The sequence below is a fragment of the Anser brachyrhynchus genome (genome assembly GCF_964034855.1).
Source record: "Anser brachyrhynchus genome assembly, chromosome: 2".
NCBI lineage: Eukaryota > Metazoa > Chordata > Aves > Anseriformes > Anatidae > Anser > Anser brachyrhynchus.
Genome location: NC_137695.1, coordinates 87,485,058 through 87,511,663, shown reverse-complemented (window position 1 = coordinate 87,511,663; position 26,606 = coordinate 87,485,058). Strand labels below are relative to the sequence as shown.

At 38.6% G+C, this 26,606-nt stretch overlaps 1 long non-coding RNA gene across 3 annotated transcripts in view; it reads right to left on the bottom strand.

Moving 5' to 3' along the window:
- The window catches only part of LOC308190467, a 73,578-nt gene that overhangs the window by 23,734 nt on the left and 23,238 nt on the right, over positions 1-26,606 (bottom strand). For 2 of the 3 annotated variants that reach the window (XR_013947218.1, XR_013947219.1), the window contains exons 2-3: positions 19,966-20,068; positions 15,678-15,772 (exon numbers count right to left, since the gene is read on the bottom strand). This is a non-coding gene — a long non-coding RNA (uncharacterized lncRNA). Of the gene's footprint in view, positions 1-15,677; positions 15,773-18,911; positions 19,008-19,965; positions 20,069-26,606 lie in introns of all 3 variants that reach the window. The other variant, XR_013947217.1, reaches the window with a different exon arrangement.

Below are 26,606 nucleotides of genomic sequence, written 5' to 3'. Positions count from 1 at the left end.
TCCTAAAATATAATCTAAATCTCCCCTCTTCTATTTTAAAACTGTTTTCCCTTTTCTTATCATTATCTGCCAAGTTAAAAGTCACTCTCCACCTTTGTTATAAGCATCCTTTAAGTACTGAAAGGCTGCAATACAGTCTTCCAGGAGCCTCCTCTTCTCCAGGCTGAACATCCCCAGCTCTCTCAGCCTGTCTTCATAGGAGAGGTGCTCCAGCCCTCTGATCATCCTCATGGCCCGCCTCTGGACCTGCTCTTACAGCCCCACATCCTTCTTGTGCTGGGGGCCCCAGACCTGGATGCAGCACTCCAAGTGGGGCCTCACAAGGGCACAGTAGAGGGGGACAATCACCTCCCTTGACCTGCTGGCCACACCTGAAGTGTCCAGCAGGTCAAGGTAAAATCCTGAATTCAGTAACAAAGCTCACACTTATTCCAATGAGAGTGGGATTTTACCGGCAATGAACGCTGAAAGATTCATCAGTAAATATTTTCTTCTAAGATTTCCCATCAACTCATCAGCACAGAAGGGTTAAGCAGCTCAGATAAATATTCAAAAGGTAATGGCTGCCTAGCTGGATGAAATCTACATGTGAAATCTCTGCATGGAAAAATATAATAAGTGAAGTTCACACACTTCTGTCTAGATTGAATTAGCTACAATATTACTATGAGGTGATATATAGTGATTGAAACTCTACTCATATGAGGTGCAAGGATAACAAAGATTGATGAAGTAGCATGGTATTAAGCATTAATCAGGTTAATAAGACTGTTTCCACTGTAGAGACACAAATGATAAAGAAATTTAGGTGGAACGTATTTTCTTCTTATTAAAGCTTACATTAATCTCTGCATTTGGGGAAGAAAAAAAAAAACAACACCAACAGCTTGTGGATATCAATAAACTAACTGTATAAAAATGAAGCAGAAGCAACTGTTCAGTGAACTTTCAAGAATGTTTTGCACGGTATTTATGCTTGGTAGATCACCAGATAGCTGCAGCCATCAGCAAACACTGAGAAGCTGCCAAGCTAAAGCTTAAAGCATTCAGTAGCCTGAATGCACCAAACTTTGTACTTTGAGGGTTTATTAAACTTTAAATAAGTTCACTGGAAATTAGAAATCCCATTTATTTTGGTACTGTCTGTGTCGTGCTCCCAGATATATAAAACTTCTTCTAAAGACAGGTTGTCTAAACAGCCCTGCTCCACAAATTTAGTTGCACAAATTTCATTCTATAATGCATCTATGCATCAATCTTGACTGGCTTTGCTCCTGAAGAGCCAGCCTATTCCTAACTGCAGCTGCACATCAGGGAGGCTGGACATGCTCTTCATCTCACAGCATCAGTCCTTCTCTCTCTCTCTCTTTCTGGCTCAACTTTTTCTAGAGCTATGTAAGCTTCCTCAGTGAATTAGATAATCTCAAATAATAATTAATATCCTCTGTTGCCTTGTGTGTGTATATTTATGTTGTGATGTCCTGTGTTCCTCTCGCCTTGAGAAGAAAAACTATGAAGCCCGACTGGTACATAAATTGTGTGCTGAAATGAAACCTGTCATGTGAGGACGCATCATAAAAAGCTGATCCCACTAACGTCAGTGGAAGTGTGGTGTGCACTGCTCTGAGAAAATCCTAAAAGACATTCGGGTTTGTACAGGCAACATTTTCCCATTTTCTGTTGATTTAAAGCTGGGTTTAGCTTAAGGCTGGGCTATCTGTAGGAAAACTGTATTCAGTCTGATAAGGTCCCAGCAATAAATTACTCTGACATTGCTGAAGAACATTCTGAATTTCTGATTCTTCCTGTGATCTGTTGGACTGCAGTTGCTGGTCACTTTTTGTTTCATGGATGAAAAGAGAGCATACAGAACTAAACTTGGCAGCACTGGAGGTGGCATCTTGCTTCCTAACGATCAGACTTTAGTAAAATTACCAGATCTCCATCAAATTGCTCTGTGCCCTCAGTTAAAGTTAATTGCAAACCCTTGTCCAAGAATGCAGATTATGCCCCAATGCTATCATAATGGACTTGTACCAGCATCTAAAATTAATGATAATATATCATGTTTAGTGCCAGGAAATTTTAATATTACTATGTTAACAGTTAGTGGCCTTCTCAGAACCATTATTTGCTACATTTACTTGGGTTATTATCTATTCTCTTGAATTTAATTCTTTTTATTTTTTTAGCACCTCGTATACAGATCCTGAGATCTGATTTCTGCATGCGCAATCATTGAGAAATCCCTTCTTTCATTCCATATGAAATTTGTCTCTGTATGAGTCAGTGCCAAAATTAATGTTAAGTTAAAGTCATGAATGACAAGACTTTGGATTGCGGAAAAGATAAAATGCACAATATTTGAAAGGAAATGCAGTGCTTTTGGAAGTTTATTTATTTGGTCACAATAGCCCAGAAGTTTATTTCATCACTTGTAGCTTAATATTGGCTGGTTGTGCTAAAAATAAATAAATAAATAAACAAATAAACAAATTAAACTATTTGGCTGCTTTTCACATGAAGGGGGAATGTTCCAACATTCATTTTCAATCAGTTTGGTCTGGGTCTCTTGGAGGTATAATGGTTATCCAGGAATGTAAAATCTGTTTTTAGTGAAGTATTATTTGTGTTTAATGAAATTCAGTCCAAACTGAAAATAACTTTTAAAATGTCCCCAGGATAGCATGAATTCCAGTAATGGCAAAGTAACACTGAAAAATTCCCTTAAGAAAAAGCTAGGTTTGATGTCATTAGCAAAGTAAAGACTGTATTAAGGAGCATCTCAATAGTTTAAGCACTATATAGTCTATATTACTAGATACATGAACAACTTGAGCTTAAAAAAAAAATACTTTACAAGATGCAGCCCCCCAAAGCAGTTCAGTTGTATGAACTTACTGGAAATATAAGACCTGTTGGCTTTAAACCATCTCTTATTTTCAATAAATTGGATAGAAACATAAGGCAGTTTCACCTTTCACTAACCTTCTACATTTCTTGCCTTCTCTTGCAACTTAAGACAGTGAACCTTCTGCTAGCTACCATAAATCATCCAACCTTCCGCATTCATTTTCAGAAGAACTCTTTTAAGACTGTATCTTTCATCAACCACTGCATCATCACACATGTTATTTCAGTGATTAAGTACCCTTATGAACCAGAACATGTTACTAAAAGCCACTAGAGCATTTCAAAAGTGAGTAATTCGAAGGAAAGGTATAATAAGATAGACACTCAACAAAGGATTTTATTCATTAAATTGGGCAATTTCCTCATTATGCATGTTATTGGGGTACAGAAGTCAAATTCAGTTTGGGAACTGAGTTATAATGCAAGTAAAGTGATAAAGTAATAATGAAAACAAAACGTTTCAAGTCTCAGTATATAAAAGCATTTTATCAGGTGTTTAGACAGATCTGTGGATTTTATTACAGGTTAGTTTTCTAACTGTCATTTATTTTTGGAAGTGAGGCAGGCTTGCTTCATGCTTCTATATTCCAGATATATTTGTTTCCTCTTTGTTTGTTTATTTTATTTTGTTCTGAGATAGAGTTAGTTTTATTCCTAGTAGCTGGTATGGTGCTGTGTTTTGGATGTAGGATGAGAATAATGTTGTTAACACAGTGATGTTTTAGTTGTTGCAGAACGGTGTTTACCCAGAGCCAAGGCCTTTTCAGCTCCTCGTGCTGCTCTGCCAGAGATGAGGCTGGGGGTGCACCAGGAGCTGGGAGGGGACACAGCCAGGACAGGTGACCCAGGCTGCCCAGAGGGATGCCCCATACCTTACAATGTCATGTGGAACAATAAAACTCGGGGGTGTTGGCCCCGGGGAGGTGGCAGGGGGCGGCTGCTGCTCAGGGTCTGACTGGGCATCAGTCAGCAAGTGGTGAGCAATTATATCATGTATCGCTTGTTTTGCATATTATTTTATAATTATTATCATTATTTTCGCATTCCTTTCTGTCATATTAAACTGTCGCTTTATCTCAACACCCAAGTTTTACCTTTTTTTTTTTTTTTTTTCCAATAGTCTTCCCCATCCAACTGTGGGGAGTGAGCAAACAGAAGTTTGGTACGTAGCTGCCTACAGGGTTAAATATATTTTTAACATATTCTCAGTTTTTTACTGATATGGATACAATGGATGCAAAGGCCCTCTTGATTTAATATCTAGTACTTTTTTTCTAGTGACTTCCATGACAGCTATATGTGGCTTTCTGTAAATCTTAAACTTTTTAATTAGAGTCACATTTAGAAAACACTTCAGGGCTGATTGATCAGGATTTTCACCTTTATAACAGTGCTGTGATTTGATAAAGACAGAACATGTTGATGCAGAAATAAGAAATGGAAATTAGCCCCTATCTGTCAAAGAGAAGATACCTTTTATACATATCAAATATTTAGCTTATCCTCACATTCTCATTAGATATTCAGCATTTTCTTGTGTTAAATTTTTTGTAAGTACTTAGCAAATAAGTATCTTTCATGCTTTATAACTCTGAATTTTCTACAAATGATTAAAATGTCTCTATATTATTTAATCAATTAAGTATTAATAAAACAGCTATTGTGAGATGATCATTGGACAGATGAGACTGGAAGTGAGAAAACACATAAAAAATAAATGAAACATATGAACCATCCCTTGAAGTACACATGGAATCAAAAAGCATGATAAATAAAGCTATGTTAGAAAGGTGAGTAAATTCAAGGCAGTCACCTACAGGTAAGAATAGACACTGTATTAGACATATGAAAACAAGAAAGACTGTAGGTAGAATTAGAAAAAGAGATATAGTTTCTGAAAGGACTTTCTTCAATTCCTAGAAGGTGCTGCTGAGAGACTAGTACTTATCTGTGATTGGAAATACTGTTGAGAAACTACAATTTAACATTGCTGTCTCCACTCTGTCTCATGTGTTTCTGCCTGTTGGTTCATACAACTTCAGCAGAATTCCTTTTGGTCTTGAAAGCATTGATTAAAGCAGATTCTTCAAAAAGGGGCATATAGCACTAGACATTGCAATAAAATTACAATTAATCTTAATCTTTCCCTGCTTACAACTGCACCCAGCATCCTGGCCATTCAGTAATATAGTCTATCACCCTAGTGTGCATGGAGGTTATGGATAACATATTTTATTTGGTATACAAAAATCACTAAATGTCCTGTCCAAACAACAACTAGTCAAACCTATTTCTTATGAATTTGCAACTGTTGGCTTTCGGTCTCCTATCAAGGAGTGGACAAGTCCATGTTACACTTACGAGGCATCTTCCAATTCCAAGGGGAAAAAAAATAATATTGTCTTAGAAATATGGTCATCGTGATTTCCCAGCTGTCTTATGTCAAACGCCAGTGTGATCACTGATTTCTGCCCATCTTCTCTCCAGCAGAAGAGTAGGTCTCTTCTGCTTGCCCATGAATTTACACAGAGTTGTAAGATCCTTCCTTCAAATTTGACAGAAACTAAGAAATAGGTCCTAAAGATTACAGAAACAGAGGAAAAATTAATGAAACAGGTGGATGGATGAATGGACATCCAGGCAGCAGTACCACAATGAACCTTACTCTATTAGGAAATAAAGCCCAAAATATAAAGGGGCATATAACATTTCAGAGGACGAAATCTCCCCGGCATTTTCTTGCATCTGCTTTAAGGCTGTTCTTACTTTGCTGAATGGGTGAGGAATGTGGAGCTGAAGAAAAACACTCCTCACACACAGAATTATCAGTCAGAATAACCTTAATGCTGAGTATGGGGTTTTTTCATTACAGCTGCAATTTGTATTCCTGTTGGGTTAATTTCTTGTTTGGAAATGTTTTTTGCATGACCGAGCATTGTGCTAGCAGAGAATGATTGTGCCCTAGAGCTCTGCCTCTCTGCATTTCGTCATATTACATAACTACTTCATGTCTATAAAAGCTATCTTCTCGTTCCATGTCTACATACCTCTGCCCCTGAGAACTCAGCTCACTCCATGGCTGACAGATTTTTACAAATTCCCCCATGTTTCCTTCCCTCTTTTCCATTTAAGCTGGGAATAAGACTTATATTTTCCTTCTAGCCCTGTCTTCATTTCAGAATGTGAGCAGGCCTACTCAGGAAATTTCCTTGAATTCATTTAGTAGTTTTGTTGCTTGTGCCTTCTTATTAAGTGAGAGAGATTTTCTTGGCGAGAAAAGTATTTTGAGGACAGGAGCCGAGTCATGAAGTTAATGAACAAAGACAGCATTAAGTCCAGCACTTATAATAAGGCATTGCAAATAAAACAATGTTAATCCTTGAAAACTTCTAGCAAACAGAAAAATTGTGTCCTTCTTTCAAACAGAGAAACCAGCAAGGGAGAAAAGGACATGTAAGAAGTTAATAAAATCTACCATTCAAAAGTAAGTGGAGATGCATATTCATTAAGAAAACAGTATTGCCTAAAACATTCTAGGAACTAAACTATTATTCACTTGACAGTGCTGTCTCACAGATGCATAAAGACATCTAATGAATGGATTTAGCTGTCTGGTTGCAGGACATTTTTAACCACTAAATATTTGCTAATAACTCAGTGCTAGAAGAGATTGCATTGCTGGTGGCATAAATCAAAGTCTTGTTATGAAGCATATTTCCAATAAGCTACCCTTTCTGTGAAATCAAAATTATTAACCTGCTTTCCTTGGAATAAATGCTAGTATGCAGCCATGAAGTAGAAACACTACCCAAAAACTAAATTTTAAAATGTATTGGGCTGCTAACTTCCTACTTGTGAGGACAACTTTGATGGACAGAATGAGAGGAAGCACACAAGCAGTGTGACAGCACCAGGGGCTTTGTCACAGTTAGATTCCCCTCCAGCCAAGGGGGAAAAAGATGGAAGAGAAAGCAGTATTCATGGCTGAGTAAAATTCTTATATGTTAGTTTTCATCTTCACAAACGGGGTTGGCAATTGGATGAGAAAAGTAGTTTGAAGTAGCAGACTGCCAACATACGGCTGATACAGCATCTCCTTTGAGAAGCTGGAGGTGGCAGTGCAGTTTTAGCAGGTTGTCACAGGTGAAGCTGGGAAGGGGGATTTGGTCAATCTGAAACACAGATCTGACTCCTCCGTTCAATAGCACTTTTCAGGGAATGGAGCAGGGGTGCAGACTGATGTTTTTCCATATTTGCTCATTAAGACAGCAAATGTGCTGATTTCCCTCTTTCCCCTGCACAGCCACAGCTGGGTCCCAGTTTGAGGAGAATGTGCTAGGGTGTGAAGACAGGCACTTATGTGAGATTTTTACCTCAGCGGGGCAAACATCTGAGCTTTATCTAATCTGTTCTGGGGCAAAAGACCAGAAGCTTTATGAGTAACATTTATGAAGTAATCCAAAATTCGATGTATAAGGTGGAAATTTTGTAACACTGTCTCTGCAGAAAAACTTTGGCATGAAAGCACAACCACCTATGTGAAAATGCAAGTTCAGAGGGAAGAGGTTGATGAAAATGGAGACAGGCATACCCCAGCTATCAAACTAGATCAGGACTGTAACTAGTCCTTTAACATGCCTACAGGAGGAATCAGTATGAGTGGCCTCCCGTAAGTCCCCCTCCAACCATCCCTTGAAAATGCTATTTCTTGGCAATGTGCAACAGTTCAAGTTAGTCCTAGGACCTAACTGATTTTATTTTTGGAGATAAAAATAAATCTTGCAGAGAATCTTGGCCTGAGTCCAGCTGCAGATTATATTTGTCAACTTGTGATACTCTTTTCCAAGCTAGTTGAAGTGACTTCTTCCATGATAGTCCCATAATACTGATCTGTGACCTCTGATAATCCTTCTAGATGAAGCTAAAGAAGGTCTTTAGACCCTTTCCAATGCTTGTCTGTGAAAATGAACTTCTAAAGCACTAGCTCTGGACTGATTCATAGTCTAATGCAATTAATGTGCTGCTCTGTGAATGCATTAGTGAAAGCGGCACAAACAGAAATGCATCCTGAAATCTTGTGAATTATCAGTCAGATTTGTTCAAGTTCCTCACTTTCATTGCACTTGAAATTGTCGTGTTTTACTCAGGCGTGGTAAAAGCAAAGAGTTGTGCTGTGATGTCTTGAATAGCTGACATGAGTAATGGCCTTCAATATAAAGGCATGAGATAAAGAACTCACAGCATATGATGTTGTGGTATTGCTCTGCATCTCTTATCTGCAACTAGCCACACTATTTAAGGGGTACTACACTGTTGGCTCTTGACAACAGCACCTCCCAGGAGTGAATTGGCTTGTCTATAAGCTTTTGTCTACATTAGAAGAGAATACATAAAATATTGGTCAGAGGATTGCACCTAGTGAAATTCCTGTTCTATTTCTTGTTTTATTTTATTAAATGGATTAATTAGAAGCTCATCTTCATAAATTCAGGTAAGCTAAATGTACATCTTTCTTGATTTACAGAAAAGAAATAGCATCCTAACATGGATCCTTCAATCTCACCATCAGATAAACAATGTTTAGCATATCTGATCATTGCAGGCATTCACAGCCATGACTGGAAACATGAGAGCCTTGGTGGAAAATTCCCACTTGAACTCTCGATTTTTAATTAGTTTTCACAAAGCTTGTTTGTGAGGCATTGCATATGTTCAGGGATTAAGAGGAGCATTCAGTAGTAGGCAATACACACCAGTCAAAGGTATGAGAAGAAAACTGGGGTCTTGAAAATGATCCTATCTAGCCCAGTATTAAGTTTCAGAAGTTGATGTTCAAGTAAAATTTTAAAGGCAGGACATTTTTTAGACTGTCTAAGAAAATACTAGGAGGCCGAAATGTTTTGTAAATATAAATCTCTTGTAAAATCAGTGACTTTGAGAAAGGTTTAAGACTGGAGCCAAATTAAAGTTTCATGACCAGCCTTCACAACGGCAAATTAAAATCCAGGTCCCACTATAACAGAGGGGAAGAAACTAGGATAATGATATGAGGGTTATATATATATATATATAGAGAGAGAGAGAGAGAGAGAGAGAGAGCGCCTGGATTTTAAATATGATGACTCATGCCTGATTTCCATGTTACAGTGCTGTTGTACAGTGTATTGCTGTCTTGGACTTCCGGAGGGCTGACTTTGAGCTGTTCAGGACACTGGTTGGCAGAGTCCCTTGGGAGGAGGTTCTGAAGGGCAAAGGAGTCCAGGAAGGCTGGGTACTCTTCAAGAAGGAAATCTTAATGGCTCAGGAGCGGTCTGTCCTCACGTGCCCAAAGACGAGCCAACGCGGAACTAGACCGGCCTGGCTGAGCAGAGAGTTGTGGCTCGAGCTTAGGAGAAAAAGGAGGGTTTATAATCTTTGGAAAAGAGGGCAGGCTACTCAAGAGGACTATAAGGATGTTGCGAGGCTGTGCAGGAACAAAATTAGAAAGACCAAAGCTCATCTGGAGCTCAATCTGGCTACTGCCGTTAAAGATAACAAAAAACATTTTTACAAATACATCAACACAAAAAGGAGGACTAAGGAGAATCTCCATCCTTTACTGGATGCAGGGGGAAACTTAGTTACAAGAGATGAGGAAAAGGCTGAGGTGCTCGATGCCTTCTTTGCTTCAGTCTTTAGCGGCAAGACCGGTTGTTCTCTGGATACCTGGTACCCTGAGATGGTGGAAGGGGATGGGGAGCAGGATGTGGCCCTCGCTATCCATGAGGAAATGGTTGGCGACCTGCTACAGCACTTGGATGTACGCAAGTCGATGGGGTCGGATGGGATCCACCCGAGGGTACTGAGCGAACTGGCGGAGGAGCTGGCCAAGCCGCTTTCCATCATTTATCGGCAGTCCTGGCTATCAGGGGAGGTCCCAGTCGACTGGCGGCTACCAAACGTGACGCCCATCTACAAGAAGGGCCGGAGAGTAGACCTGGGGAACTATAGGCCTGTTAGCTTGACATCAGTGCCAGGGAAGCTCATGGAGCAGATTATCTTGAATGTCGTCACGCGGCACTTGCAGGGCAACCAGGTGATCAGGCCCAGTCAGCATGGGTTTATGAAAGGCAGGTCCTGCTTGACGAACCAGATCTCCTTCTATGACCAAGTGACGCGCTTAGTGGATGAGGGGAAGGCTGTGGATGTGATCTACCTTGACTTCAGTAAGGCTTTTGACACCGTTTCCCACAACATTCTCCTCAAGAAACTGGCTGCTCGTGGCTTGGACTGGCATACGCTTTGTTGGGTTAAAAACTGGCTGGATGGCCGGGCCCTGAGAGTTGTGGTGAATGGAGCCAAATCCAGTTGGAGGCCGGTCACTAGTGGCTTCCCCCAGGGCTCAGTGCTGGGGCCAGTCCTCTTTAATATCTTTATCGATGACCTGGATGAGGGGATCGAGTGCACCCTCAGTAAGTTTGCAGATGACACCAAGTTAGGTGCATGTGTCGATCTGCTCAAGGGAAGGAAGGCTCTGCAGGAGGATCTGGATAGGCTGGACCGATGGGCTGAGGTCAACTGTATGAAGTTCAACAAGGCCAAGTGCCGAGTCCTGCATCTGGGGCGTAGCAACCCCAAGCAGCGCTACAGGCTGGGAGATGAGTGGTTGGAAAGCTGCCTGGCCGAGAAGGACCTGGGAATACTGGTTGATAGGCAGCTGAATATGAGCCAGCAGTGTGCTCAGGTGGCCAAGAAGGCCAACAGCATCCTGGCCTGTATAAGAAGCAGTGTGGCCAGCAGGTCTAGGGAGGTGATTGTCCCCCTGTACTCGGCTCTGGTGAGGCCGCACCTCGAGTACTGTGTTCAGTTTTGGGCCCCTTGCTACAAGAAGGACATGGAGGTGCTCGAGAGAGTCCAGAGAAGGGCAACGAAGCTGGTGAGGGGTCTGGAGAACAAGTCTTACGAGGAGCGGCTGAGGGAGCTGGGGTTGTTCAGCCTGGAGAAGAGGAGGCTCAGGGGAGACCTCATCACTCTCTATAGGTACCTTAAAGGAGGCTGTAGAGAGGTGGGGGTTGGTCTATTCTCCCACGTGCCTGGTGACAGGACGAGGGGGAATGGGCGAAAGTTGCGTCAGGGGAGGTTTAGGTTGGATGTTAGGAAGAACTTCTTTACTGAAAGGGTTGTTAGGCATTGGAATGGGCTGCCCAGGGAGGTGGTTGAGTCGCCATCCCTGGAGGTCTTTAAGAGACGTTTAGATGTAGCCCTTAGTGATATGGTTTAGTGGAGGACTTGTTATTGTTAGGACAGAGGTTGGACTAGATGATCTTGGAGGTCTCTTCCAACCTAGATGATTCTGTGATTCTGTGATTCTGTGATTCTGTAATCACCAATAGCTTGTCTCTGCTGCATTTTTTTCACTTTTTTTTTCTAATTATAATTCATACATTAAGTTGGATTCCTCTTTTTTCTTATCCAACACCTATTCAATGTGTGATCATAGACTTCCATATAGCTTACACTTAAATATTTTACCTGATGTGCTTGCCAGTTGTTTTGTGTTTAGTTAAATATCCCTTGTATTAATTGTTCATGATTATATTATGTTGCTTTTATTTTTGTATTTCCAAAAGAAGCTGTAATACTATGAATAAATGTCCATCTCATGCATTTCTTAAGCCTTTAAATACTGGTATTCTTAATAAGAAACTTTATATTATTTAATATAATAATAACCTCTTTTATTTAACAGTATCACTGACCCATTGGTCATAGGGTAGAATTCTGCAGCTTTAAATAATACATAGAAAAATTAAATCAATAACTTAATCCAACAACTCTACTAAAATATGAACCTAATAGAAACTGAAAGTTAAATGCAAGAAGAATGCCACAGAATAGAACTCAACACTGTTTAGGAGAGGGAGGTTTTTTGAATATCTCTGAGATTTCTTTCTTTCTTATTCATTTTGCATTGTGATCCAACCAACATTAAAATATATGTATTTACCTTCTCACATCACAACTAGCCTTTTCCAAAAATTAACATTTTCCAAAGATTAACACCTAAATTCTTAAATAATCTAAATTATTAAAAATAAAATGCAACAGTTTCAACTATGATACTCATTTAATATGAAAAAGGATCAGTTTTAAATCCTCCCTCTATCTGGAGCAGATACCACAGACTCAAAGTTAGTTATTCCATATGCCAAGTAAGTGCAAATGCCACTCAAACATTTTTCTCCTTAGATTTGGACCAGAGACTGCACTCTAGATCTTAGGAACCTTTCTCCATCAAATGGATACATTTTTGTGGCATGTTTGGTTTTCAATAAATCAGCATTCAATGAAAAAGTGGCTAAAATTTCCAACTAGAGGATTTATTAGTAATGCAAGGGGTCAAAGTGGGTGTTTCTTTGTTTTGTTTTTTTTTTTAAATGTCCTTTGATTGAACTTCGTGGTCATATGCATGGTGTCTCATAATGATATTTTGTTGATTTGTTTTTTCCAATAATTATCTAAAAAATGTTACCTAATACAAAGCTGGTTTGACTTTTTGTTGTATCATGGATCTACTTCAGAAATCTTTAATTCCTGAAGTACGCGTATACATCAGGCATAGCTTTTCAGTTTCTGAAATGTAACAGGACCACAGCTAAGGTAGATGCAGGGATTTAAAGGCATTCTTTGAAGGTGAAAGTATTTTCCATCTCATATATGGAGCAGACATTTTGTTAACAACCTTGAAATCAAAGATCACATTATTCCTTTGACTTTTTGGACAGGTATTATCCGATCTTGCATCCTGAAATGAAGCATAGCACATGACTCTTTAATCTATTTTTTTGATATTCACATATATGACAAATGTAACTTGTGGAATATAAGTGTCAACTGGATCCAAGAATTTTAAATAAATGATTGCTTCTACAAACACACATGTATATCTTTAAAAATATAAAGTCAAAAAAGGAAACAAACAAACAAACAAAAAACCCACATTTTCTGAATATTTATTCAGATTCCGGCTAGTAGGACTTACCCGAAAGAAGATTTTGCGGGTGTATTTGCTTGTTTTCTTGTTTTGGAAGCTACTGCCTCATACTGAAACTTTTCATTAAACTTTCATCATGCAGTTTTCTCAGATGGAAAATAAAATTTCTGGTCAAATAAAAGGACAGTGCTTGCTCTACCTATATCCTAGCAGGGAGTCCAGCTCAGTTCTCCAGAATCCCAGTTAGGAGCTGTAGTCAATGTGCTGTAGAATTAGTTTTCTTTAGTGTTCTCTGTTGGAGTAGCTCCTCTTCAGGTAAAGAATTAAATATACATTGATTGGAGTTTCAGTCTTCGAAGAAAATCTTAACCTGCTTCTCACTCAGCACACGGAAGTAACCTAATTTCTTGGTGTCTAGTTATTCTATAGTATGGAAGAGGCTTTGTCTGTGTTTTTTGTTGAGGAAAAAACAGAAAAGTCTCATTTACAGATTGATGTGGAGCCAAAATTAACAAAGAACCACTAAGACTTTTGCACATGGAATTTGGGGGCTGTTTGGCTTTGGCTTTTACTAGAGTAGAAAACAACAATAATAGCAAACAAATAGGCAAAATAAACTACAAACAAACAAAAATCCACTTAGTTTCTGCCAAAGCAAAAAGGAAGAGAATATCTAGCTTAAATTTCCTTACACATCCTTACACATCTCGACTTTGCATGTTCATGTATAAAGACTTTATATTTTACCAAATTCTCCCCTAACAACTAATTACATAATGTTGTGTTTGTGCCACTGTTAAAACTGTAGAAACAATGTAGATACAGACAGTTTGCTTCCCTGAAGCTTGCATTTCTACAGGTCATTTGCTGATGATTTAATTTATCAAATATTCCTCTGAAGATATAAAAACATCCCAAGAACAATGTAGTGTTTCAACATGTTGTTATACGTGTTTCCAAATGTCATAAAATTTCCCAATAGTCAGATAGGCTTCCCCTATCTCTATTACCATTCCTTGACGTGCTTTGGCATCCTGACCTTGCAATCTTTTGTCTGATAATTTTCAACTCTTCTCTCTTTTGATCTTAATTGCCTCTCCTCTGTAAGTTTGCTTGCACACCACTTCTTATAACACTCGAGGCAGAACTGGCAGACATGTCACTGCTACACAATGGGGGTTTCAGCTGCTTCTAATTTGCTCCCACAAATACAGAAGTGTTTTCCAGAGGCACTATTTTGTGTGATTATGTAAAAATATGATTGTCTAGTGGAAATAAGGGAATGACAGGCATAACTACCTTCCAACACTGGAGTAGATAAATTATTCCCAAAATAATGAATCCCTGCATACTATTAAAATGTTAAATAGAAAAACTAAGACAGACAAACTAAGTCTCTCCCTCTAATTTTCCATTTATAAAAATAACAATGCAAATATTGTGGGATTTTCATGTCTTGATGTGATTGTTTTTGACCTGCTTTTTTCCTTATGCAACTAATCTTCTGTGATTTTCATTATTACAGTCTGTATATTCAGCTGTAGTGTAACTTGAATCTTTTGCAGAAAGTTTGCAGTCCACAACAAGAACTGAGATTTTTGTGCCTTCTCAGTAATGATGACCAACCAAAATTCAGACTTAGGTCATATAGCTGAAATCAGGACAGGCCAAGACTTGTAATGAGAATACTGAATATTTTATTCAAAGTGGTTGATTAGAATCACAGAATCATAAATCATAGAATGGTTTGGGTTGGAAGTGACCTTAAAGATCATACAATTACAACCCCCTGCCATGGGCAGGGATGCCACCCTCTAGACCAGGTCCCATATCCTTCTTGTGCTGGGGGCCCCAGAGCTGAACACAGTACTCCAGGTGGGGTCTCACAAGAGCAGAGCAGAGGGGGAGAATGACCTCCCTCGACCTGCTGGGCATGCTTCCCTTGATGCAGCCAATGATACGGTCGGCTTTCTGGGCTGTAAGCACACTTGGGATGTAATCAGACCTGGACTCCAGGAAAACTGAGTCTACATGAACTACTGAAGGGATTAGATGAAGATGAATACCAGGTCAGGTTGAAGGTCAAAGAGACAGGAAAGCTAAATAGTAGGGCATACTTCCAGATGAAGAATAGGGCCAAAGACAATAGCCATCACAGTGCCTGGGCAGGTCTGAACATACAAATAGCTAAAATAAGGTCAGATCTGAGGGCCAAGGTAAGACCAGGGTGGGGGAACAACAAACAGCAGGAATCTGACAAAACCACAGCTTTCAAACTATCAAATTACATCATGAAATTGGTACATTCCTTAAGTTCTAACTGATGAAGGAAGAGACATGTTTCTGTATTAGGAAAAATTGCTGTAGAAAGACATTGGAATATCATTGCCAAGGTGGACCTAACTGGGGCTGACAATCATGGTTCTATAGTCTTTACCTCAAATAAATAAATAAATAAATAAATAAATAAATAAATAAATAAACAAACAAACAAATAAATAAAAATAAAAAATAGGGACCAGCCATTCTGTTTTATTTTGAAATTATAATCTTCTGCTTCTGTATTCCTTGCCACTCAGTGAGCAAATACTCTTCAAATTACCTGTGTCAGTTACTGGAAGTTATCATTTTTCTATGCACAGGCATTCCCTCTGATAGAAATGATGTCTTCTCTTATTTTTCATAGTAATTGAGAGTTTCAAAGTTCAGAAACCATCAGCAAAACACACAAAACAGCAAACAATGAAATGATGAGACATACATAGTCTCGGTTAACTGCTGCGATTCCTACCTTCTGGAAGATGGGCAGAGACCATCCTCCTTTATACTCAGATGCAGAAAGGACATTTGTAGTTCAGATTCTCCCAAGAAGTTCTGAAAAGCATACTAAAGCAAAAGAAAACAATGAGCATCAAAATAATTGAAGTTTGGTTGCCTACTGGCTTTTGTTTTATTTTGCTGTTGTCGTCATTGTCTTTTACCCTCTGCAGGCATTGCTGTGCTAATTCCAGCTGTCTGAACACCTTCCAAGCCTCACTATATTACTAACATGTCCCAGAGTCAAGAGCAAGCCAGGGGGGATGAGGTGGCATGTGTTGTGATCAGCTTGGAAATGTATATGAATTAATTAGCCAGCTAGTATATACATGCTAGTTGCTAGGCCAAATAGATCAGATAATGGTTGGTTTCACCATATTGCCTGTATGTCAGGGGGCTGCAGTGATGCTAATCTCTCTCCTTTATTCACCACCAATTTTCTGCGATCTTAAGGAATTCAATGCCTTTGATCTTGGTTGAACTTGGCCAGCAGACATAAACATCCCTTCAGGAAAAAAAGTCTGAAAAGCTGGCAGATGGGTAGTACAATTCCATATGCCTCATTTCCTTAGAAAATCAGGCCAAAAAGTATTCCAAACCCACATCTTAAACACTAATTTTGCAAATAAAATTTGTTCTTAAGAAGCTGAATGTAGTTCATTGTACAGCTGACTAAACAAAATAAAATGGAGGGTCTGTAGGAGGACTGTATGTAAACATGAAAGAAGCAAAGGATAACAGTAACAGGTTGGAAGGCCCAGAGGGAAAAATATCTTTTCATTTAAGAAAAAAAAAATGTCACCACAAACTGTGTAGTCACCGTTTTATATGGAGAAGATAGAACAACTATATGGGTGCTAACAGAAGGTAAAATGTGCGAATGATCAGAAGCAAAATATGTTGACACACAAATCTCAGAAACAGACCTCAGCCTCAGTGGCATGTAAAGCTCCTGCTTTGGTTGACATGCATGTTCATTATTTCTTCGCTGACTCACATGCCAATTCCTTCCTCACAGGACCTCTGCCCAGTGACATTGCTTTGTGCACACAGTACTCTTCTGCGTTTAGCACAACCTTGGGGCACTCAGAATTATCTTATCCCTATACGTTTTAGACTTACTGATGGCAATTAAAACTCAAAGATGTGAAATTTTAAAACTGTCACAAAAGATTGCTATAGTCACACTCAGCCAGATAACAGAAAAGAGACATTAATATCTACTTTCTTATCATTATCTATAAATAATGTTAGGGCACATACATGGGTATTTAGTGTGCAGAGAGGAAGGGAAAATATCAACAATTGCTCCCATGTTACGCAATACTGTAGTATACTGTCAACATCAATATGCTGGCTACAAAGAAGACTGCTGTTTATTGTTTTTTTTTGTGAGTGTGTGTGTTTTTGTGTTTGTTTATTTTTACATAAAAAATACAATGTTACAGCATCTGTAACATGTCTAATAGTGACTGCACAACAGGAAAACAGTGATCAGCTAGAAAACAAAACAAAACAAACAAAAAAAGGCAACCACAGAATGTGTGTGCCTCTATTCAGCATTGTATACAAGACCTGTGTCATATGCAGTACCATTCATGTACTTAGCCTGCTGATTCCATCCTTCTGATGATAGCCCCTTCAACAATCCTTACAGCCTTGTAACCATCCTATTTGTCCTAGTCTATGATTAGTAATGGTATTATGTGCTTCTTTTATGGAGAGTTCAGGTTCATATGGGCCAAAAAGGTTTGTCATGTCCATGCAAAAAAAGATCAACCATTTGTTTATAAACAGTAGTGGTATAAGATAGAATTGTTTATACTATTCATGGTGATAGCTCCTTATCTAAACTCAGAGAAACATGAAGGGGGAGTTCAATTCTTGTGTCAGCAAAAAGTTTACTTTCATTTGTTAACAAATCTAAGTAGTATTCTCAATGTCTGCCTGCAGCACCAGATGATTTCTGTAACTGTTAAAGCAGACCTGTGATTCAGTCCTGAGCTGCGGAAACATCACCAGAAGCAGACAGACATAATATGTCCGATACTGTCCTCATCTGTTATTTGCTCAAAGGGTGCTGCAGGTATGGGGATATGGGCTAATCTGACAGATTTAAGGACATCACTGCCACAAACAATTTCAAAGATATTATAGTTTACAACTGTCAAGTTCAATATTTTCTTTCAGAGAGTAAATAATACTTTGTTTATGATGGAGGGAAAAAGTTAAATATATTGACAATCTATTGACAAAATATACTGAAAATGAGTAGTTTCGAGGCAGTTTGTGAAAACAAAAAGAAGAAAAAAAAACCCTTCTCTTAAAAAAAAAAAAAAAAGCTTGAACATTCCTTTGGACAGCAAATGCATTCTTCTAGAAGTCACTATCTAGAAAAAGGGTCAAATGCAGATGTGTTAAAAATGCTATGATAAGAAACTGTCACTAGCATTGTAATCTACAGAAATGCCAGTAGGGATACCATTCCAGGATGTTGTTCTAAGTTACCTATTTCTAGCCTTACAAGCAGAAAGCCATACTGCCAGGTAGGGCTTGTTTATGTTTGTTATATAGGGGAGCTATGGCACGCTAAACAAGAGCACAAACTTTAAGCATGCTGGCTGCTCTCAGTCTTCATGGACATGGGCATACTCAATGGGCAACCTACAGATCTTCTGTACTAAATCGCACTCATGTGCTTTGAAATGTGGAATCACTGGTGTGCTGTAAAGCTCATCTACCTGCTTGCTGAGTTATGACTTCCTCAGGCAGAAAAGCTGATTTGGTATGATCACCTGCATGACAGTGCTCTGCAGCCAGCACATGGTATAGAGGCTGTGCAACCACTATTTAAAGGAGCATGAGGCAAATATACCTAAATGCATAGTACTATTGGGAAGACAGGAAAAGGGGGAAGTGGACCCTAGCCTCCTTTAGTGCTGCTGAATAGTATCCATATCTGCAGGTGTCAGTAAGTTCATGAAATCCTTCCTTAAATATTTTACTGTTGGGATAGGTACCACTTGGAAGTATCCCCGTCAGACACCACTATTTCATAAACTGGCTAGCATTTTGTAAAGGCAGCAGCAGCATTTTTGGGGGTGCTGGTATGTGTGCAGTATGTATTTTGCATATGAAGAGCAGCAGACTGTTCAAAGAGATGGCTGAGATTTGGCCCATGTATGGCTTCTGTCTCCATGCTATTTACCTGTCACCGTGGTCTGCACAGAGAGGCCCATTTCTAATCTGTGACACCAGTTCATGCTCTTCCTTTGGACATAGGCTCAATCTGCAAAGGCTGGATCTGCCCAAAATCCAAGGGTATGTTCCCATAACGTAAATTAAAAAAAAAAAAAAAAAGTCAGTTTATTGGCCAATGGCTTCCTGACACTTTCAAGAAACGTTTAATTATGGGTACTATAATCAGACAGTTGTTTATCTCCATATTCAGCATACGTTGATCATTTCCTCACAATGTGAAACATAGCTGGTACAGTTGATTTAGCCTCTGACTGGCTGACAAAACATCACCAACTCATGGCTAAAACCTGTTGTTTATCAAATAGTTCTCCACAGGCATTTGTGTATCTCAGCGTTTTGTTTCACCTCAAGGCAGGTGATCCCATACCCTTTTTAGAAATACCAATATCTAGAGTTCCTAGGTTTAATGTTCACTTTAAAAAAGGATTGTAGGCTGAAGTGGGACATGATAAAGACTTTGTGATGAATACATCCCATCTAAATTTTCACTCATCCAAAAGCAGAGAAGTCACCCTGACTTCATGAGGTGTTTGCTTGGCTGGAGAAATGCAGTTAGTCTTTCAAAGTCTCAGAACTTTTTTGTTAAGCCCAAACAAGCTTTCACAAGTCACTTAACTAAATTACTAGGATTACACTCTCTTACTGAACATGATTAAAGGTCAACAATGTAGCTGCAGAGTGCTATAAGGGAGTAGGTTAAAAGGGCTTTTAATAGGACAGGGGCTGTCATTGTTAAACAAAATCAGTTTGAAGTCATTTTACATCTAGTAATTGTCTCTGCAATTAGAAAGATTACTTCTGTCTGTTGGGATAAGCCTCATAGTACCGAGGAGATGTGTGCTTATCTTTTGTTTTGCTCACTTTCTCATCTCTTTTTAAAATTTATCCAGATTTCATGTAAAACAGATGTAATAACAAAATAAGAGTAGGTATAGACTCTCTCTCCTCTTCAAAAACAAACTGGCCCCTCATACTATCAATGTTTGCCCGTATGAACTTACCAGTTTTTTCCTCGCTCTGCTGTCAAGCACTTTGTTTGACTCCTCTTCCCTTGCAGTTCCTTATGGACACTACCTCCTAGCTGACAGGGGTTTCATTTCTCTCCTAGAATAAAGGCAAAACAAGAAGCATTTGTGAAGAACTGGGCTGAATATGCTGTTCTAGCTAGGGGAAAAATAAAAGGAAAACAAAACAACAGCAAAACATATAAAACTTATGACCTCACAGGTCAAAAAAAATAATAACAACAACAACAAAAAAAAAAACACCTTTGGTGAAGTTTCCTGGACTTAGGAGGAGAGTTGCTAAAACACATACTCCCTAAATTTGGAAAATCTGTTCACAAAAATACTTACAAATGCAATTTGCACGAAACTATCCAAAGTAATTAAAGCAAAATGAAATTATTAACTAATGACCAACAAGCACTTTAAACAACAGAGCACATGTTGTCTGTCTGATGCAATTCATTATCGTTTAGCACACATACAATGTGCAGATGTCATATAATGAAGGTTGGTGAAAGATTTAAATCATGATGAGGAAAGAGTCTTAGGATATCCACATTTCTTTGTTTGCAATTTGCTTTTATTACATAAGTGATAACAGGTAAGAGGAGATACCTGGTTATTTGAAAACAGGTGTATCTGCAAATATCTAAAAGGCATCCACTAAACTTGTGTTTTGGTAACTGCTAGTAATAAATTATATTAACTACTCAGCTTCCTTTAGTAGTCCTGAGAAATTCACAGTCATGGGATTGAGCTTTTAGAAATCTACATTTATAAAGTGCTTGCACACTCCTGGAGCAATTAGGGTTAGCTATGCAAATGTCTCACTAAAACCCTGGTTTTCTCTCAGACAGAGCCCTACATAGCTGCATGTGAGCTCTAAAGATGGTCATGTTCAATTTGTTGAATTCAATGCTCACCAAACTTTGAAGTTTCCAGGAGACAATATATTTGTTGAATCAGCCTCCTGATCTTCCACTGGCTGTAACCAGGGCTTTGTCAACAACTAGGAAAACTAGCATCATAGCCAGGTTTAGTATTTCTGTTGTTATCACTCACTCTGTAACTGAGAGTAAATCACCCCAGGAATCCCCCACAAAATAAATAAATAAATAAATAAATAAATAAATAAATAAGAATTAACACAGCATATGCAGATAATCAGGCCCCTGTGTTTTAACAACCTTTAACTTCTAACATTGTCATAAATACTATGGTAGATGAGTTTAGTGTTTTCCTGGTCAGAGTGACCAAATCAAAAGGTTTGGATGATGAACAAATACAAAAATAGTAAGTCATCAAGAGCTCTCACAGGTAATTTCCACGGCTTTACAGGTCTGTAAGCAACAGTGTGATACAGAAGATAGTCTTAAGCTGGAAATCAAGCTACAAAATAGAAATGTCACATATGTCCCTACATGTTTTATCTTAAATATTTACAATAAAAACATGCTGTCTGAGGCATCAGAGTCAAAACTATCCTGCCAATTTACCACCTACTCAAACAGGATTATGAAACGGTATCACTGTTTGGCTCATTCCCCTGTGTAGCTCACTTCATACTCTATAAACATACAAGCAGCTTCCACTTTCTTTTAAGAATGCAAGAAGAGTTTTCCCCCTCCTTTTTTCTTTTTTTTTTTTTAAGTTAAAAAACTTATGTTTAGAGTGCTCATTAAGGAAAACTGAGACTGGTTTCAATCATCCTGAAGAAACCATCCTCAGCTCTTTTCTCTACCTACAAAGAGGCAAATTGACATCTGCTCCAGCCCAGCAGGGTGAAATAATCATTAAATTAAAGGTTGCACTCCATTTTGTGGAACTTTCTACACACCAACATCCTTCCAAGATGTTACAAAAAAATTGAAAACTCTTAACGAGGAAGACAATGCAACAGGGGACAGCTGAGAGTTCCTGCTTTTCCTTAAATGCACAGTTTCTGTAGGTTATCTTGTGACCATCTATCTATACATTGTTCATACCACCTTCCTGCAGAAGAAGCAGAATAAAACTTCCTTTACCACTTCCTGATTCAACGCTGTAACTTGTAGACTACAGCATACCAACAGAAGCGGAGAAAACCTTCCTACTCCAATGTTCATGGTCACCAATTAGTGGTTCAAGCCCCAGAAAAGAAGAAAATAAGAATATAACTTCAGAAGTGATTTCAGGACCATGGTAGTGTTAATAGTAATTTCCTTTATAAGTCTCCAGAGGGACAATATTGAAAGATAAATCCTGAGTCATAGGATTTCAGGCTTCATCTTATATTACATATCTGTATACCAAGTAAGCTGACGAGATGATCTGCTGAGTGTACTGCCTTTGGTGATCCCATTCAGAGTCAGCTAATTCTCCCTTTATATAGGAGGCCTAGGCAATAACTGATGGGTTTGGATTCTTCTGTCTTATCAGGCATTTGAAAGAGTGATGTTGCTTTATCTGGCTTATAGATTTTGTAGTCCCCTCGAAGCCTGACCCAAAGTCCACAGGGTGCCTATTCTTTCAGTGGTTCAGGTTCCAAGTCAATCCCAATGACATCAGCAGGTGCAAAGGCAGCAGAGTTATCCTCTCATTCTGCTACACCTCCTAAAATCTTGCCAGCATTTGGACAAAGATGCAACCATCCAGAGTTTTCAGTCAAATAAAAAATAAACTATATCTCTGCTTTTTAGGCACATAGGCTTGTAAAGTTATGCTGACTCAAGCTGGCTGTGAGAGAGAAAAACAACAGAGGGCTCTCTAAAAGCATAAAGTTACTCTCTCTGCTATTATATGGAAAATAAAAGGGCTAATGACTTCTGAGCTGAAATACTTGTATTGATGATTATTTTCTGGCTAGGTCACTGGTCTCTGCTAACAAAAAATTGCACAGATAACCATATGTGAAATATCTTAGATTAATCTGTTAAATAAGAACCAGTAAGCCCCATAGAATAAAGAAACGATGATTCTTAAGTGTTAGGAAATGTTCAAATGTAACTCATGATGCTTGTAGCAAATACATTCTTAAATATAGTTGGAGAGATTCTGACAATTCCTTTTTCTCTTGGTAGGCATTAATGAAGCTCCAGGACAGCCCCTCAATAGATCAGAATTAACTGTCTAAAAGAAAAATAAAATGTTTCATATCAAATTGCTTTGGTGAACATTTCTGAGCTGCTCTAGTTATGATACTGAAGAGGTCAGTCTAGATATGACACTGAAGAGGTCACCAGAGATGAGAAATTATGCTGCCAAACATAATTCTTTGAGAGTTCAAGAAGGCAAAAGAACAAACATTAAATATGCAAGTATTTCCAGAAAGACATAGCTTTGACAGTGCTGTCTAAATGAGTAAACAAAAGCAAGTAAAATTGGAACAAGCTGATAAACTAGCCTTTTTCTTTCTTTCTTTCTTTCTTTCTCTTTCTTTCTTTCTTTCTCTCTTTCTCTCTTTCTTTCTCTCTTTCTTTCTTTTTCTTAATTTCTTCCTTCCTTCCTTCTGTCCTTCCTTCCTTCCTTCCTTTCTTCCTTTCTCTTTCTTTCTTTCCTTCCTTCCTTCCTTCCTTCTTTCCTTCTTTCCTTCTCTTTCTTTTTTCCTTCTTTCTTTCTTTCTTTCTTTCTTTCTTTCTTTCTTTCTTTCTTTCTTTCTTTCTTTCTTTCTTTCTTTCTTTCTTTCTGTCTTTCTTTCTTTCCTTCCTTCCTTCTTTCTTTCCTTCTTTCTTTCCTTCTTTCTTTCCTTCTTTCTTTCCTTCTTTCTTTCCTTCCTTCTTTCTTTCTTTCTTTCTCTTTTCTTTTTCTTTTTTCTTCTTTTATGTCTCTCTGGTTGTATCAACAGGACTATCAAAACTGCCACTCAACAAGCAATTTTCTCTAGAGAAAATGAGAGCCAAGACATAATATTAAACAGGTGGCTGGAACCTGTGTTTTCACCATTCATCAGCTGAAGAGAGGCTGCTCGCTTCCTAAAGTGAGGCTGTGCCTTTCTCTTTACAAGCAACCACATAGATTCTGGGATTCCATGGAAGGTAAAAGTGAATAAAAATGAAGTCTTTTCTGTTCAAATCCCAAAGTTAACCTAAGATAAACCCTGAGGATTAGCGAACAGCCCTCTGCTACAATAGTTTTGTTGGTGGTGAGTTTTTTTCTCCTGCTAGAAGAAATAACACAGACCATCCGAAGATCTGAAAATGCTGGGCTGAATATGTATAATAGACAATCCCATAAGAATGCCAGCTGTGCATTTATGGATGGATGAAAAGTACAGGCTGTTAGCTGTGCAGTCATTTTCTTACAGATATTAAGATCTGCTGCTAAAAAGCAGGAAAACAGTCACACAGTCTGCAGCTGACAAGCTCTATTGATGAAGGGATGTTTTGTTGTTGTTTTCAGAAGCTTGTTTTCTTGACATCTGAGGAAACAGGAAGGAGACAAGGGATTGACATGACTGGTGAGTTAGACTGAAATAAATTCATATCAATTATATATATATATATTTATGGGGGATGACAAAAAAGACTCTAGGCTGGTGATCCTGAGGAGAGCATGAATCAGTAAAACTGCCTGTGTTCCTTCTGGGTCAGCATGGGAGATTGTGCAGGATGCGTGTTACAACAGTTTCAAGACAAAATGCTGATAGACATGTCTATGACGATGAAACAAAGCAGTTTTGGTGTTTTGATACAAATGGAGGGGGAGGCAAAACACCATGGTGGGTTTTATTTCCCCCTTCCATCCGTCCGTCCATCCATTCATCCATCCATCCACATAGGCTCGGTGGGGCAATCACACAGCACGTAGGTGGCTGACTGCCAGCACAGTGTAACATCATGCTCCCTGGGTAATGTAGTGCCAAAAATAAGGCCTAGGAGAAACAGCAACGAGTTTGACCAGGCTGTTAGATCTATTCCAGTCCTGTCAAAAATGTTTCCTTTGATACTTCAAAAACACAGTAGGAGAGACACTGATCAGGTACTAGGTAAGCACACCTCTGTCTTGGTGGTGGGACTGAAGGAAACTCTAACCTTTGAGGGCATTGAAGCTGCCAGAGAGCTTCCCCATGCATTCCACATGTTTTGTCTTCTCCAAAGCGAATTGATTCACTTCACTCTTCTGCTCAGTGTCTGTCAGAAGTTTATATTTAATTTAGTCTTTAATAGATCAAGGAAGGCTTCAGAATATTTGTGAAGCTTTCATTGATTAATCTGAAAACAAAATGTCACAATCTTTAAGACATAATTCTAGGACAGATCTGTCTGTTACTGATGTAATTTAAATTTTCATTTAGTGTGACAGCACTCGGTCATAGTCTTGTTTAATTTACCTTCAGTTAAAGTGTTGTTATATTCCACCAGAAACATTGGATTATATCAGAGCTGAGTACATTGAGGATTTATACAACCTTATTTATCCAAAAGGAAAAGGAAAAGACATATATATCAACAGAGGAAAAGGTTCTCTTCACTTCTTTAAAAAATTAGTGCACAAATAACTTTGGCGCAGGCACACAACAAAGCTTCCTTCCATGAAGTGCACATGCACACAGAAATCATCGTTCTTCATTGACTAAGGCTGCTGACAGTTCAGAAGGTACTGGCTGAATCTTGTTTGATGTCGTATCATCTGCCTCAGCTTCCTCCTCAGGTTTAACACTTTGGGGTAGCTTTTCAGCAGAGAGGTAAGCTGAGAAGGTTTGTTAACATATGCCTGCTGGCCTATGCCTGTTTTGCCTGATGAACTACTTAGCTGAAGAACTGAAAAGTGCTGAAGTTGGCTGTCACTCAGGAACAAAAACATTACTTGGTCTTTTACCATTTCATCTTGATTATGACATTCTTTCTGTGTACGTTTTTTCTTAATCATTAACGACCTTCTGAGACAAATTCTCCTCATTAATATCTAGGAAGTTCAGGAATTATTATAATCAGGCAACTTGTGCAGAGACAGGTGATCTGATGAGCTGGAGAGAATCTCACCACTGCAGAATCATCACAGATTATGTTCTTGTAAATTTAGCAGGGATTTTCAACCACTCTCTCACATTATTAGCTAAATTCAATGAATACTCACCATTTTACTACTATGGGATTCAAAGCAAGGTGTCTTTAAGCCCCAGGATATGCAATCCCAGTAAACTGAAGCCTGCTTAAGACCTTCAGCAGATTTCAGTAAGCAGCTCCCTTATGGCCTTGTAACATCCACACCTTGTTCTTATACATTGGGACTGATTTACCAAGCTGTAATGGGAATACTACTGTAAAATGAACCGTACACAAATGTTCCTGCTACAACTGAATTGTAACTACAGAATTCCAGCAAAATAGTATTTTAAACAGGATCAATTAATAAGACTATGCAACTGTTAACAAAATTTCTAATTCACTAAAGGACAAATGACAAAAGACCTTTTCAGATGAGCATTTAAATTTAATGCATATGTTATCTATGGAAACTGAATTGATTAACTGGGAAAAACAAAAGTCACAAACTGCAAGGAGAGTCATGTGGCAAACAGTGAGTGCTAACAATATATATATATAACCTCCCATTAATCTGAGCTGTAAGTGTTTTCATGTCCTAGTGGAAACTTTAAGGGTTAGAGTTTTATGTGAAAGAAGTAAAAATATTTTTCTCTTCTCACACCTAGTTAT